The following is a 15,578-nucleotide window of genomic DNA, read 5'->3' on the forward strand; positions in this document are numbered from 1 at the left end:
CTTTAAAGCACATGCTGGCTGTATCAACCCTATGACCAGTGCCTTGCCTGCCGCTTGAGCGCTAGTGTCGTGAATGTTGGCAAAAAAAGTGTTGAAGTTGCGCGACTGTATATATTAGACTGTGATAATACCAAAGCGTCGCTAGGTCATTTCTTTTATCGTTTATCGTTGCTCCAACGTGTACCTACCCTTAGAACGAGAAGAATCTTTCTTTCTAACTTGTTGGTTAAAACATTAGAAGCAAAAGCAAGTTTGGAATGACCATATCAAAACAAATAAATGAATTGCTTGGTTCAGAATCCCCTCATGACCATTTTTTGCAGCATTTGAGATTTGTTGTTTATCCGATAGGCCTACTATTTGTATAGACGCATTGATCTGTATCAAAACCCCTCATGTCCGAGTTGAACTGTGGTTGCAACAACTGGCTAAAATTTTCATTTGATGCAGAATTCCCTCGTGTCCTGAACATGGGGATTTTTATTCAAATTGTTAGGTTGGCTACATTTCGCACGTTTCTTCTATCTTGCTCCATTGTTGCTGGACATTCCCTGGAGACTTTCTATTTATGGATGTTACAATTTAGAATAATTAGAATGAAATAAATTAGAAAGGAAGATTTTATTCAATCTATCGATATTCTCCCATCAGAGGACACACCTACCTGCTTTCTGACAGGGATTTCAGTGTTGTGAAAACTGTAGGAAAAATACAGAGTGCAGGCTACTTGCCACTGGATTACTCACAATTAATTACCTCTCCTACCTCTCAAAATGCTTCCACAGTATACATGGTCCATAAAGAAGAAAATCTCGATTCTAAATCTTGGTGGCCAGCACATTAGAAGAAAATGTACCATCTGTGCAGTCACAAGGAAGAAAAGTCCCTAGTGAGAGGAAGCATAATTTTTCAATGTCAGAGTTTATGGAGTAATCCTATTGCAAACAAACTCCTGGTGTTGTCGAAGCTCGAAATGTCATTGATGGACTGCAGGAACATACTATCAGACTTGCAGAAAAACATCTAATTCCAGATTTTCCATCAAAATGAGCTTGCTCTTTTGAAGTGACAAAAAGACATTCGATTTGAAAAAGAGCCTTACCTTCCTCACTCTCCAGAAATTCAATCCTTTCATGGAAATTTGTATTCCAAACCCATTATAGGTATGTCTCAAGAAACATAATGCCACTTATAATTGGACACAACTGTATAATTTTGCAATGATTTTTGCATACAATGTACGGTACTTTCTCACTGAATTGTGTGTCTTTGAAACAGAAACCCCCCATGTCCAACCTGTTTAATACATTATATCTTGGAGCTCAAAATAACAGGAAGCATCCCACTTTACAGAAAGCATGTGCTTTCCATCCACTAAACATAGATTAAAGTGCATTTCCATTTTTGACTCTGCATTCAGATTAATTAATTTTTTCCTTCTGGAAAATCACAATAATTGGACAAGAGAGGTTTCTGCACCAAGCAATCCAAATGCACCTCGGCAGTTATTTGATTTTGCACAAGAAAACCTCCGAGCATCAATTTGGAATATTGCACAACCCAGGAGTACAATGATATTTAGCCTCGCCTGGCAACACGTTTCTACGATAAAAGGACTGTCACTGGAACTCACAGAATTCATGCAGTAATCCCAACTTCTGAAGAAAAATGAAGACAAAACTTCTATTTCTTGCACTAAAAAGTCCAAAGAGTATGCAAAAATAGATAGCTTGACTGTGGGTGTAGAATAAATTGAATCTGGATTTGTCACTGTTAGCTACGATGGTCCACAGTGCCTTGAATGTATACTGGCATAAAAACCAAGCATCAGGAGAAATTAAATGTAAGTTTCTTACATTCGTCAAGGACCATCATCACTATCCTTTTATTACCCGAAACCCCCAAGACCAGATATTTTGGATGTGAAAACATCGAATGAAGAAATTACATTCTTAGTTCAAGTTAACATGTGAAAGTCATATACAGCATATATATACTGTATATATATATCATGAGAAGCAAATATTCAAAAAAGACTTTGTCCTTGAAATCGGATTATAGGGTATGAACAATAAATACATTTTATTATCTTACCACTGTTAAAATTATGTAGGCCTACTGCTTAATTATGAATATTTATGTGTTCAGAATGTAGTAAAACTAAGTATTCAAATCAAATTCCATTGTCATTTCAGAAATTTAATATAAATGTTTGGACAAAGTTGCTTTTGATTCAACAGGTTGGACATTGTTGGTATTGTTTGTCAGAATGCTGGACATACTAGTACTGGTACTGTTTGATTGGAGATACTTGTCAAATGATTATTGCAGTCATTTTATGAAGTAGCTTTGAAACCAACTTGACCTAATTAAACTATATAGATCAAATATTCCTTCACAGGGCTTCTTTAAACGTGAAAACCATCGTCTTCTAAACATCTCACATTGAATTTCCTTCTTCATCTGTAATATTAGACACGGGATCGATGAAGAGCTTTTATACCACTGCAGATCTGTCTCATTGTGCAAATACCAACAAAAGAGTTTGACTAAAATTTTGTCACATCTTCTTTTTTCTCTCAACTTCTATGTTCAACAGGTGCACCATACTGTACTTCGTTATTTTATTAACTTATCTTCCATTCAAGTGCTCACCTTTATTTCTGGTATCTTGATTAGCATCCCATACACTCACAGTGCAATCAGATTTCATGGGAATTGAAGACCTCCCAGCAGTAAGGACTGAGACGGTTCCTCGTATAGGATAAGGAGGTTTTGATTACATTAGTATTTCGTGTTAATATTCTCATATGGATAGTAAGTATGGGGCGTGTAAGTAAGTTTCAGAATGTGAGACGGAAGTAACAGGTGGACAGGAAGGCCGAAGGGAAGCTAGGCGGACAGGAAACATGTGTCCAGGCGTGGTCAGCAAGATGACGCCAAGCCAGGTTCCAAAAGAGATGATCTGGTATATGTCAGAGAATTGTCAGGACGCCGGAAGTAAGGGGATGTTCTAGTTAACGAACAATTTTTGAAGAACGCGTCTTAAGTGACGTAAGTGTAATCATGGCCAATCAGGATTCTTGATAGAGACACGTGATATATAGATAGGAGGGCGAAATTGTATGCTTGGTGGTTGAAAGTAGAGGGTAGATTTGGCAGATGGGGAGAAGGCATATACAACGCGTACGGAGAGGTTGCACTCCACATATTCTCGGCGTACCTAACTCTGAAGGATAACAATTTACGGACTTAGAATTTTTCAGTGGGTTTAGTAAGAAGTCGTGTGTTGTATCAATATTATAAGCCTGAATTCTTTTCTCATCATTATTATTACATTCGGAATAAATTGTCATCAAGTTAACACTCTCCGTTATATTACTGGTGTTTTATAGTACAAAATATATAATTACGTGAGCTCAGAAATTAGTCTACCAACTTGTAGGAAGTGAGAGCGAGATATTATACACTTGGAGGCGCATTTCTGCTAATCTGAAACGAACACTTAATAATAATAAACGTTTTCATAGTTCTTACCAACAACTTCTGGTGTGCGCCTACATCATTTCAACCTACGAGCACGTCTCCCAAACCCCATGTCCCGACCGTTTTTGCAGCTGACCTGGGACCTCATCCTCTACCGGAGTAATCTCGAGGAGGCTGGCGCCCAAATTAATCAGTGTACATAGTTAATTATTGACATCGACGTGCCATCCTTGAGATACTTTCCATATACGACGGAGCTGGCAGCCGAGGGCAAGGAAAGGCGTCGTGGGCAACAACGACGACGACAGACGACCGTCGCAGATTTTGGCGCCCAACGAAGGCCAACCGCTTCAGATTCTGGCGCCCCAACGTGGTGCTACCGCTTCAGGACGTAACCAACAAAACTATAATTCATGTTTCAGAAGAAAAGAAAATAATTTCAGGGGGATATTTCATTACACCTATAGAAATGTACACCAGCACTAGAGACCACGCACTCTGCTTAACCAGAAATGTGTAAAATTGAGACTATATCATTTTAAATATGAAGAATGTTTAGGGTTGGAAGTGTATTTGTAGCATTAAAAAAATACAATGTCGTGCGCCGGTCCCGGTGGTCGTTCCTTTCCAACGTGTAGTCAAGGTGGAGAGAGGGAAAACGGGAGTGACGGGACAAGATGGCCGAAGCGTAAAGGGGAATGAGGTATCGATGTTAGGCTCCACGTTGGGCCCCAATCGTCGTAAGCCGGTCTACGTTGACGTCCCTCTCTGACGTGTAGTAGAAGTGGGGAGGGGAAACGGGAATGACGGGACAAGATGGCTGTAGCTTGTGGGTGGGGTGATGATACGAAATTATGGTAAGTTCAAGGAAAGACTGTTTTAAAATAACAATACAGAAATAACAAGAAAAGTATAACTGTGGCTCCCTCCTAGTTTTGTGGTAGGGGAAACGGGGAGTAGTGATAGAAATTCATAACTTAGAAATTCGTCCTGAGGTTTCGATGCGGGGAGAGTTTGATGGGTGATAATAAAGTAGTATTTGTGTGAGTGAGGTTGGGGTAACGGGAGTGCCTAGGAAAAATCGGCTTGCTCTGTTGTACGTTATGAGAGACAAGATAACTTTTTTAGTAGATTATTTCACGACGCTGTATCAACATCTCAGGTTATTTAGCGTCTGAATAGAATGAAGGCGATAATGCCAGTGAAATGAGTCTGGGGTCCAGCACCGATAGTTACCCAGCATTTGCTCATATTGGGTTGAGGGAAAACCCCGGAAATAACCACAACCAGGTAACTTGTCCCAACAGAGATTCGAATCCGGGCCACTTGGTTTAGCGGCCAGACGCGCTAGCCGTTACTCCACAGGTGTGGATGGCAGGATAACAAGAAAGAGGCACTCGGGTAGACGGTTAGTCCCCTTGATCGAGGGATCTAACACATCGTAATATGCGACTTTTCGACGTTTGAGAACAAGGTCCTTGGAATTGGGGGATCGAAGACATCGTAGTATGCGACTTTCCGATTCCAGAAGCGGGGGAAATGGTGACTTCTAGTGTTGGAGGATCAACAAAGCAACACTAAAGGGGGTTGAGGAGAGGGTTTGGGGTTGAGCAAACAAGCCGGGATGAGTGTGGGGAATCGAAATCACAAATGTTGTAGGAGAGAATGGTGAGGGATTGAAGTGATCAGAAGAGAAGAGAAGTGGTTGGTTTGAAGCTGAGATGAGTTCTGATCTCAGCACTGAATTGAATTGAAAAGGAGAAGTGGGAGGAGAAATTTAAAAGGTACGCAAAATGTGTCCTTGCATGGGGTTCGGAGCTGAAAGAAACTGAATATGCGAGCTCCAAGCCTGTTGGCCACTTGTCTCACTCTGTGTTACGCTGCTTATGGCCGCCCGTCTTTTATAGGCGGGGTCGGCTAAGCTTCTCCCCATCACTTGACTAGTGACGTCACGCCGGGCTGTTGAGTGGGGAGGAAGCTATCCATGCCAGCACCCTCTTGCAGACTCCGATTTAACTGGCAGGGGAAAGTAGCTTGGCACTAGCAAGTGTTTCTTCTTACTGGCGAGGGTAGAAGGCAGGGGGAGAATGAACGTCTACTCTCTAAGATTTACCACGTGGAAGGGCGAACTAGAGAATAAGTGAGTCGAGGCAGGCCCGCAAGGAGCATAAATGAAGGAATCACAACAACTTGCCATATACAATGTACGAGATATTTAATTCAATGAATAGGGCTAGGATTTTGATGAAATTGCATCTTTTTACTAGTAAGCCAGAAACATTGCTGCTTTAGTATTTACATGTTATGTGATAAACTGAGTGTTTTAAAACATATTTGTTAGGGCATTTTTTCCATTTTTTACCTCTTATAACTCATAACAGCATTTTTTTTGTTTTATTCGGTTATTTTAGGGGTATTTTCATTTAATTTTGGCCATAAATCTCCATTATTAATGTAAAATATTATTTATTCCCTTTGATATTTTTCAATTAATACCCATTAATTTGTATATTATTTTAATTGTTTTTGTACACAAATATTGTCATTTTAACATAGTACACCTCCACGCAATGGATCGGTCCAACCACCCCTTCAATGTAGACTCCTCTATACCTGCTAGTTCCGGATAAGAGTGACCTTGTGGTGGACTACATCAGGTAAAATAATTCATTAAAGTGTACCGGTACTACTTAGAAAAATTATGTAAAATTAGATAAATTTGAATGTTGATACTAGAATATAATTACTAGTCTAAATATTAATATTCCTACTAAGGCAATTATGTAAGATCATTTTTTAGGGCATTTTAAGGACAGTTTTGAAAGATTTTTAGTTCATAATTGCATTGTTTTTAGGACATTTTTTCATGATTTAAAGGTCATCAAAATCCTAGCCCTATCAATGAGTGTAAAACCAATCATGAACACAATTAACAAAATTAAATCTTCCTCAGTCATCATAAAAAAAGAAAGAATCAATGTACTAAAGAAATACAAATATAGCAACTTGTACAAAATATGAATTGCAAAATAACAAATACTAACAAGTTAAAGAGTCCTCTATATATAAAACCCTTTACAGGATATATTTTCACAACTGAGTTACGCGCACCAATACATAGCCAAATATGAGTTCTACTGAATTATATTACTTTGAGTTCGAAAAGCTACTAAATTTCATGCAAAAGGCTTGCTGAAATCACTGTTAGGTTCAAAATCTCCACCAGTTACTTTCAGAATCCTTTCATTTGTGAAAGTGCATATAAGGGATCTTGAATAATACATTTACTCACTTGTCACACAAAAGATTAAGTTGAAACTTGTAGGGAATCTGCTGCGTATTCTTAAATAAAAGTACAGTGTTTGTACTCACCCGGCTGCTTACACCACGTCCTCTGTCCACAAGTCACTGAATTACAGCTTGGCAGTGAGTGCATCGCCGAGGAAGGGGCGGGCACAGAAGACCAATAATGTACGATACAGTATGTCCAAACGTATTAAATGACCTTTTTTTTTTGGCTAATAGTTTTTACACTCATTTATGAAAAACAAAGGGACTACACCGCACTGATTGGAAAGAACAATTTCAAAATGACAACAACCATCTGACAGAACATAACGATCACCTGTTACGTTGTTCCGAAATTAGTTGCTTAAAAAATCACAGACCGTAATGCAAATGGAACCATGACAGCTGTTTTAGTCGAGTATATGTGCAGTAATTTATAAGAACACACAACAAAACATAATCATTTTATTATTGTATCATCTCTTCTGTTCAATAAACGATATAAATGCTAAACAATATTAATCTCTTCTAAAGTTCCAACATTTTATTTGTAACGAACACTGAGGTTATTTGGGCTACATTTGCAATATTATATTATACAAGACTTATAACACAATACAATATCGTACATTTCCGTCCATGGAACTGGTTGCTGTCAGTTGTTTTGTGATGTCTCAGAGGCAATGCCGGATTTAGGCCTAGGCAACCTAGGCAGTTGCCTAGAGCGGCAATTTCCAGACAGGCGGCATTTTCACTGTCTCTGTTCCTTTCTTTTTACAGTGAAATTTGTTTTTAAAACACTTATTGGTAAATCTTTTCTGAAGTTTTGTTCTTGAACACCTTGTGGAAGTCGGATATTGTTTTGTTATTGCAGTGTCGCGGTCGCGGCAAGAGTAAAAGGAAAGTGTGCACCTGAATAATTATATTGTAATGCCGGTATCACATTATTATAATATGAAACTGCTTAAATTAGCTGCTTGTATAAACAAGAATGCATTGTTGAAAATCAAATTGGATGTGTGTTTATTAGCTATAGTATTTATTGCTATGGATAGTGACCACAACTCTTACATTTCCAATATAATTATATCGTCAACAATACTGTTTAATCACTTGCCAGTATGTGCACTACCGTACATAATTAAATTTGAAAAGTTTATTTAGCAAAGAGTTGGAGTTTATTTTTCACTTTACTTTATACCTCATATCGAAGTAAGAAATACTAGTAATAATTTTATTATACCACCAACAAAACCAATGCTTAAACCACAGCTTGCCTTTCATAAATCAATTTTGTTTTGAACAGTGAATAAATTTAAATATTTTCTTTGCATCGAGTCTGATGTGCTAGATCAGATCGACTTTGATGACATCATCAACGCTTTTTTTGTTCAGAAAGTGCGAAGGAAATTTCTATACATCACAAGTCAGAAGCATGTATTTTGTAATCTTCATCTTACGATGTTTGGATGACGTATATACGTCCGTTGATGTGACATATTAATGAATTAAATACTATTATAGTCACAATCATGCCATGGTATGAAAGAAAAATTACATTTGTAAAGTTTCTTTCCACCCATAAGCAGTGCTGACCAAGATCAGACGCTATGGACAGTACTCTATATCAGAGTCGCCAATATGAAAGGATAATTCCGAGCCTTTGGCGTGAAACGAATTCGATAGCTCAGTGGTAGAGCGCCTGACCGGAGAACAGGAAGTCACAGGTTCGATTCCCGCTCAAGGTTGTGAAATTTTTCTTTCATACCATGGCATGATTGGACTATAATAGTATTTAATTCATGCATTTTGATTCCAGTAATTTATTGCTTTCTGAATTGTATCAGTTCACTTAAAACTAATTTGAACTAAACATGACCTGTATAAATTGTTTGTAGGAGTTGGGGGCAGCAAATTTTAGCACTGCCTAGGGGCAGCACTATACCTAAATCCGGCCCCGCTGAGGGATAACACTGCATCATGGGTAGCATGCATTTGTTTGATCCAATGAATTCCCTCCCTTTTTCCCGCAGTGATATATTAGTGGCATGAAAGGGAAAGTAATATAGATTCAAGACTAAGAAGTATAGTTTATAATTTTTTTCTCACTGAATAAATAACTTAACAGTGACTTAGGACTATAACAGACACAATATTCTTAATAGGAAATGGTACTGATTCTAGTTGCAATATAAATCGCAAAGAATATGAAGTTGATTATTCTTCGGAGTGACTGTATAATCACTGCAAACAAACCCTGGAAATGCATTGGAGCTAAAAGTCCAGTGCTCTCCCCAATATACACAAGTGTGAACAAATTAAATGCATGGAGAACACTTTAGCTGGATCACTTTATATTTATATTTTTACACTTCTATGTCGAATGCTACGTCGAATTTAATTCGTAAATTTTAAGCTATATCTTAGTATAGCTATTTATTGCTTTTAAAATAATTCGTTTAATAGCTATTTTATTTTACATATATATTTTTTTTCTTCCTATAACCATTACAGGTTGCCATTGACAAAGAGTACCATGATACAATAAATATGGAGAAATGCCTTGAGGCTTTATGACACATATTTTTGTTGTTACAGTGGAAAATAACAAATTGAAATAGATTGAAACACAAAATAATATACGAAGTAACGGCAAGAAGATGTGAATTAAAGACATGGTCCACGTACATAATGCCTGAAAATAGCTATTGATCTTTTGCGTGTTTGTTTTTAAAATAATGTGTTTAATCAGTAACTACAGTCAGTGTATTGATATTATATCTCTTTAGGCTATATATTTCTTCATCCCCTCTATCATTCCAGCGATTAGATGAGTCATGATGTTTAGAAACTTAGAAAATGGGTTCGTGATCAATTCGGATTATACGCAAGTAAACGAAAAATGTGTATGAAATTCATATAAAGAAACTTTAGGCTACAAATTCCTACTTCATATAGTGGGACCAAGCGTTCAGCTGTATCGGTGAAAGAATGGTATCACGTCATTGTCGCCAATCGCAGAGCGCATTATGGCATCAGGTCTGCCATCCTAGGAGAGATAAAATTCGGGAAATTAGGAATTTAATAGGGAAATAATAATAATTATAGCAATTAGACGGAAACATAACACTCAACGCATTGATTGCCAGAAAGGATACCGTGTCCCTACAAGCATTCAAGACTAAAGTAGGCTACATAAAACACGATGGCAGTCAACGTGTAAAGACGAAAGTTATGTGTAGAGCCCTGCGCTTGGTCCTGAATAAGGTCTTTGTTCTGAAAACACGTTAGGTGTATGGCGACCATAACTAGTTCGTTTGGTAAGGGAGACAGTTTCCCCCGCATGCTCCGGTACTGCGTGTTTACATCTGTTTATTGGTGTGCCTGTCTGTGTTAGCCGTTAAAAAATACAAATAGTTCTCATATACAAAATCTCACTTGGATTTATTCAAAGGCAGCTGATGTGTAATATAAGATTATTTTATTAGAGAGAGACAAAACTCCAAAATCTTTAGCAGTCAACCTTGTTTTTTTAGGAATCAGTATATCTTGCCCACACATGCAATGACAAAACCATTCGAGCTAAGATAAAGATAGATTTACTGAAATATATTAAATAAGATCAAATGTCTATGCAATGCAAACACACGCACTTAGAAACGCTCCGAGCTTTTCAACGAAGCAAGCGACAGTATCTTCTGGCGTTCTAAGATACCTGACCATACTAGACGACAGTGGTCGTTAATTTGTTGTTGTTTTTTTTAATTGGTGGCACTTTATATGCCTGTTTAAGTAAGTTCCATTTCTCTTATGGACCCTTGCCTTTCGCAGTCGTATGGAGAAATATGATTAATGTGACGCTGACGTTTTCATCTTCCGTTTATCTTCATCAATGACGGAGATAGGTGAGCTGAGTGTAGTAAGTGGAGGGTGATCACTGAGTTAATTTTTGCATGAGAGGGCTGATGTGTGAATGTAGCTTTTCCAGATAATTTTTCCGTAATGTTCGAACGTAGTCACTAAATAAACTGATGTTGAGGTCACTGTACAATTGGGTATTTCAGATGTAGTAATCTGCTCCAGTGATGGTTCTGCATACTGCGCGTTGGATACCGTCAAGTCTTCGAAGATGGCGGGGGTGGGCGTGAGACCATGTTTCACATGCATACAACATGAGTGATCTGATGACGGATATGTACAGTTGTAGTTTGGTTTTTATTGGTATTGAGCTCTCGAAATGGGATATAGGAACATGAATCGTTGAAAAGCTCTATTTCTCACGGAATGAATATGGTGTCTGTACGTTAGTCTCTTGTCAAGGAGGACTCCAAGATATTTTGCTGATGAACTAAAGGGAACGGCTTGATTTTGGATACGAAGTGGCTCGTTTATACGGGGGAAACGTCTTGTGAATATGACTACCTCTGATTTGGTGTTATTTATTTTAAGCCGCCATCTCGTTGACCATTGTGTTATTTTATCTAGAGCTTCTTGCATATGTTTACAGGCACATTGTATGTTAAAGTGCTTCGTATATATGACTGTATATCATCTGCACAGAGAGCATGTTGACATTCTGAGTGCGAAGGGATATATTGAACGTAAGCTGAATATAGAATTGGACTTAATATGGAACCTTAAGGTACTCCTGCATGAATTGGTTTGGAGGTGGAAGTTTGTTTGTGACATCGAACTTGAAATGTTCTTCCTTCCAGAAAGTTTGCTATTAGGTGAATGTATACATCAGGGATTCAGAGTTTTTGTAACTTATACAGAAGTCCATCATGATGCCAGATAGTATCGAATGCCTGCTCTATATCTAAAAATGTAGTAACGGTATGTTGTCGAGATAAGAATCCTGTCTGTATGAAGTGCGTTAGCCTGACCAATGGTTCCCGAGTGCTGTGTTCGAATTTGAATCCAAATTGTTCATTTTGGACTACTTCTGGAGCAGTTAAGATTGGACGTATTCGTGATAACAGAAGTTTCTCCAGTACCTCTCCTAGGAAGTCAAGTAAATTGATAGGTCTGTAGCTTGTAGGAAGAGTGGGGTCCTTTCCTGATTTATAGATTGCAATAATTATGGCTTCTTTCCATGCTTGTGGGAAGTGAATGAATTTGAAACAGGCATTGTAGATCTTCGTTAGGTGTATTATGGAGCGTCGGGGTAATTTCTTCAATGCTTGTGGAGGGATGTTGTCCGGACCAGCTTTTTTCTGGAGTGGGATTTTACGGATTATGTTTTGTACTTCTCGTGGGGTGGTGACTGGTATAGTATGTCTTGGAGGCTGTTGTAGTATACTCTTCACAATTTGCGTGACTTCCTCTGTGAATTTAGGTTGGGATGGCTCTTTATGTGGTTCGAAACGATGTTGGAACGAATCTGCAAGAATTTCAGCTTGTTTTCGAGGATCATATATCCTTTGGTGGTTGGTATTTTGTATGGGTGTGTTATTTGAGATATTTGTTTTACCTAATAGTCTTTTTGTTAATTTCCAGAAATCTTTTTAGTTGGTGGTGAATTTTCTATTTTTGTGGCGAAGGCGTTTATTTTGTGTATTTGATGTTTTCTTCGTATGGCCCTTTGATATCTGTAAAATGCTCTCTTGGCTTGTGAATCCCGGAATTCCTGCCATCTTTTCCTTGCTTTAGCTTTGGCTGTAAGGAGCGGTTTCAGGTCTGGAAATTCGTTGAGTGATGGAGGTATTGGTGATGTAGTAGTGACAGAGTTGTAGGTTGCAGTAATCGTGTCCGTAAATAATTGTATTGCTGTATCTATATGAGATGGTTAAAAAATACGGAGATTTAAGTTACTGGTATTGACTCGTGGAGTTGTTTTGCATAGTCGTCCCAATTTGTCGTCTTTGCTATTACATTTTTTATTTCATATTTTGTGATCGGTTTGTTTATTGTAATTAGAATTGGAATATGATCGGAATCCAACGCTGTAAGATATTGTTCATTGGTTGGGATAGTTTTGGTTTTATATAAACAGATGTCTAGAACATCTGGTTTATGTATTTGTGACCAAGGATATCGAGTTGGCATTAATGGGCCTGCAATCGCATAATGATGTTTTATAGAATGGTCCAATAGAAATTGACCTTTTGGCGTAGTGATACTGGAATTCCAGGCTGTATTCTTTGCGTTAAAATCACCACAGCAGACGAAATTGTTATGAGCGGAGTCTAATGAGGTCATATCAGGTTCGTTCATTTGCAGATACGGTGGATGGTAAACAGATGTCACTAATAATTCAGTATTATCGAAATTAATGTAAACCCCAGTGGCTTCTAATATGTTGAATTGTGCTAATATTGCTCGTCTATGAGGTATATTGGATTTTATAAGTATAGCGGTTCCTCCACCATTTCTCTGATGTCTATCTGTACGATGGATTTTATAGTTGCAGATTTTAAATTTCGTATTTGGTTGTAGGTGTGTTTCAGTGATGCATGCTATATCTATATCATATTTGTTTAGTAGTTGTTGTAGTTCGTAGGTTTGATTTTTGACTCCATTTGCATTAAAATTAAGTAATAACAGATTTTTGTATCCTACCATTGGTTTAAGGTCCATCGACAGTGGAGTTCATATTTGTGAATAATAGAATAAATCCATCTAGTAGAACCATTATTTTAGACAAAGGGTCAGGTGTCGTTTTGAGGCGTTGTATTATAATATTAATTGTACGAATAATTCCCTTTATGTTTATTCCTCGGAGAAGAGCAATAATATCTTTTAATGAATCGACAAGACATTCAGGAACAGATTGTGAATGTGCTGAAGATGAGCCGAAAGTGTTTTCGAAAGCTGACAAATTTCTCGAACTTGGTTGTCGCAATGTAGGAAAGTCATCTTGTGTTGGTATTGGTAGATGTCTGTTTGCTGTGGAGTTTATATTTTGTTTGTTTCTCAGTTTCTGTAGAAGCAATTCTCGTTCTCGTTGAATGGGGCACTGTCCGTAACTGACAGTATGTGATCCTTGGCAGTTGGTGCATTTGGCTGGGTATTTGATCCCTTTCGAAGGGCAGTCTACAAATAAATGGTCGTTTCCACATTTTACGCAATGAGTTTCTACATTGCAACGTTTTGATGTGTGTCCAAACCCCTGACATTAGTGACATTGTGTTACGTGAGGAGTTGGTCGGTAGGCTTCAATAGTTCCTAAGTGGTTGTTGATTTCGTGTAATTGATAAATGGTTCTAGAAAATTCAATGTTTGGAAGTGTTATAACTCAGATTGGAATTGGGCGTCGCTGAGTGGATCCGTCTGGTGTATGATATGGCATCGTCATTTGTCGCACATGTTCTATTGCGTAGCCTAATTTTTCTAATTCTTCCTTTACAACAGCTGATGCAACAGATTTGTTGGTTTAAATGTGGCTTCTTTAGTTATTATTTGTATGAATAGATGGCGAAGATAATAGTCAGTGCAGTCAATCCTACATAAATTTAACGGGATTATAGAATTCAGTATTAAATCCCCCTCTACTGATTGTAAAACACTGGGTTTAGCTGGGAACAGCTGATATTGTCAATTATAAGGGCAATTTATGCTTAATGAATACCATCATTTCCCACCACTCCCCAACATTTTTAACCGCCTCACTAATGATGCAATCTATTGACAACAGTTTCTTTCAAAGTTTGTCCATTTTTTATATCTTTGGTTCTGACATCCGTGGTTAGGAAGTTCGCTTACAAGATCAAAAAGCCGTAGGTCAGATATCTTTGAACGTCAATGTCCAAACGCAGGACTCTAGTTACGAAATCACCTCTGAATTCTAGAGATTATAGTGTTGTACTGGATAGAGGGAGTCGTGAGGTAATTGGGTGAATCGCGCAATACGCAGGGAAGTTGGTACGTCTGTAATTTACCCACAAACTGATTGGAATGAACCCAAAGCAGAAAATACTCTATTCTAACACAATGATAGAATATTGTATAATAACTATTTTTTTTTACTTTTATGCTGTGTCCCTATGGAGACCGTTGTTTTTACATTATTTTTTTGAAATCAAGTAAAGCAATTTAAGACAAAATATACAGAGTGTAAGCGGTACAAGTGCCGTCCTTTTCACAGTCGTCGGGGACGGTCTACAGAATCAAAAAGTGTCCATACAACATAGGGTCAAGGTTGTCGCTGCTTTTGTAATATCATAGACTTGCTTAAGTGGACATTGGTAACTGTTTTTTCGGATAGGTAGTTTGTATGAATTATTTAGTAATCATAATCATAGGCTACTCGCTGGGATCATAAAAAAATGAGGACATAATGCAAGAACTTCAAATAGAGCCCATTATACAGTTCGTCAGCAAATACCAACTTCAGTGGAAGGGTAATCTTGAACGAATGAATCGATGCAGAATTCCAAAAGCACTGTGTCATTATCATCCACATGGCAAAAGATCTCTAGGCAGTCCAAAGAAGAGATGGACTGAAAATTCTAGTTTGAGACCGTAACAGGCCAATTGGCCTAATACTTGTTAGGAAGATGATGATGATGATGATGATGATGAGTAATCTTGAGTACTTTCTAAATGGAGGATTTTTCACTATTTGAAATGGTAAGTAATTTATTCTTAACTACGGTTTCTACAAGTGAAAAGTCTATTTCCTGGTTCTTTCTGCTAGAGAGAGACCTCTGCAAATAGCTAGTAATTGTTACTTGAGTCTGGGTCGTCTGGGAGTCGGAATAGTAGGGGAAGACGTCGATGGAGATGTCGAAGGAGAGGTGATACTTGAAGTTCCTTCAGTCGGTGCAATTGAGGGTTCTCCAGAATCATCTGGGTTCTCTTCG

Source organism: Periplaneta americana, chromosome 16 (assembly GCF_040183065.1).
Source record: "Periplaneta americana isolate PAMFEO1 chromosome 16, P.americana_PAMFEO1_priV1, whole genome shotgun sequence".
In the NCBI taxonomy this organism is placed as follows: domain Eukaryota; kingdom Metazoa; phylum Arthropoda; class Insecta; order Blattodea; family Blattidae; genus Periplaneta; species Periplaneta americana.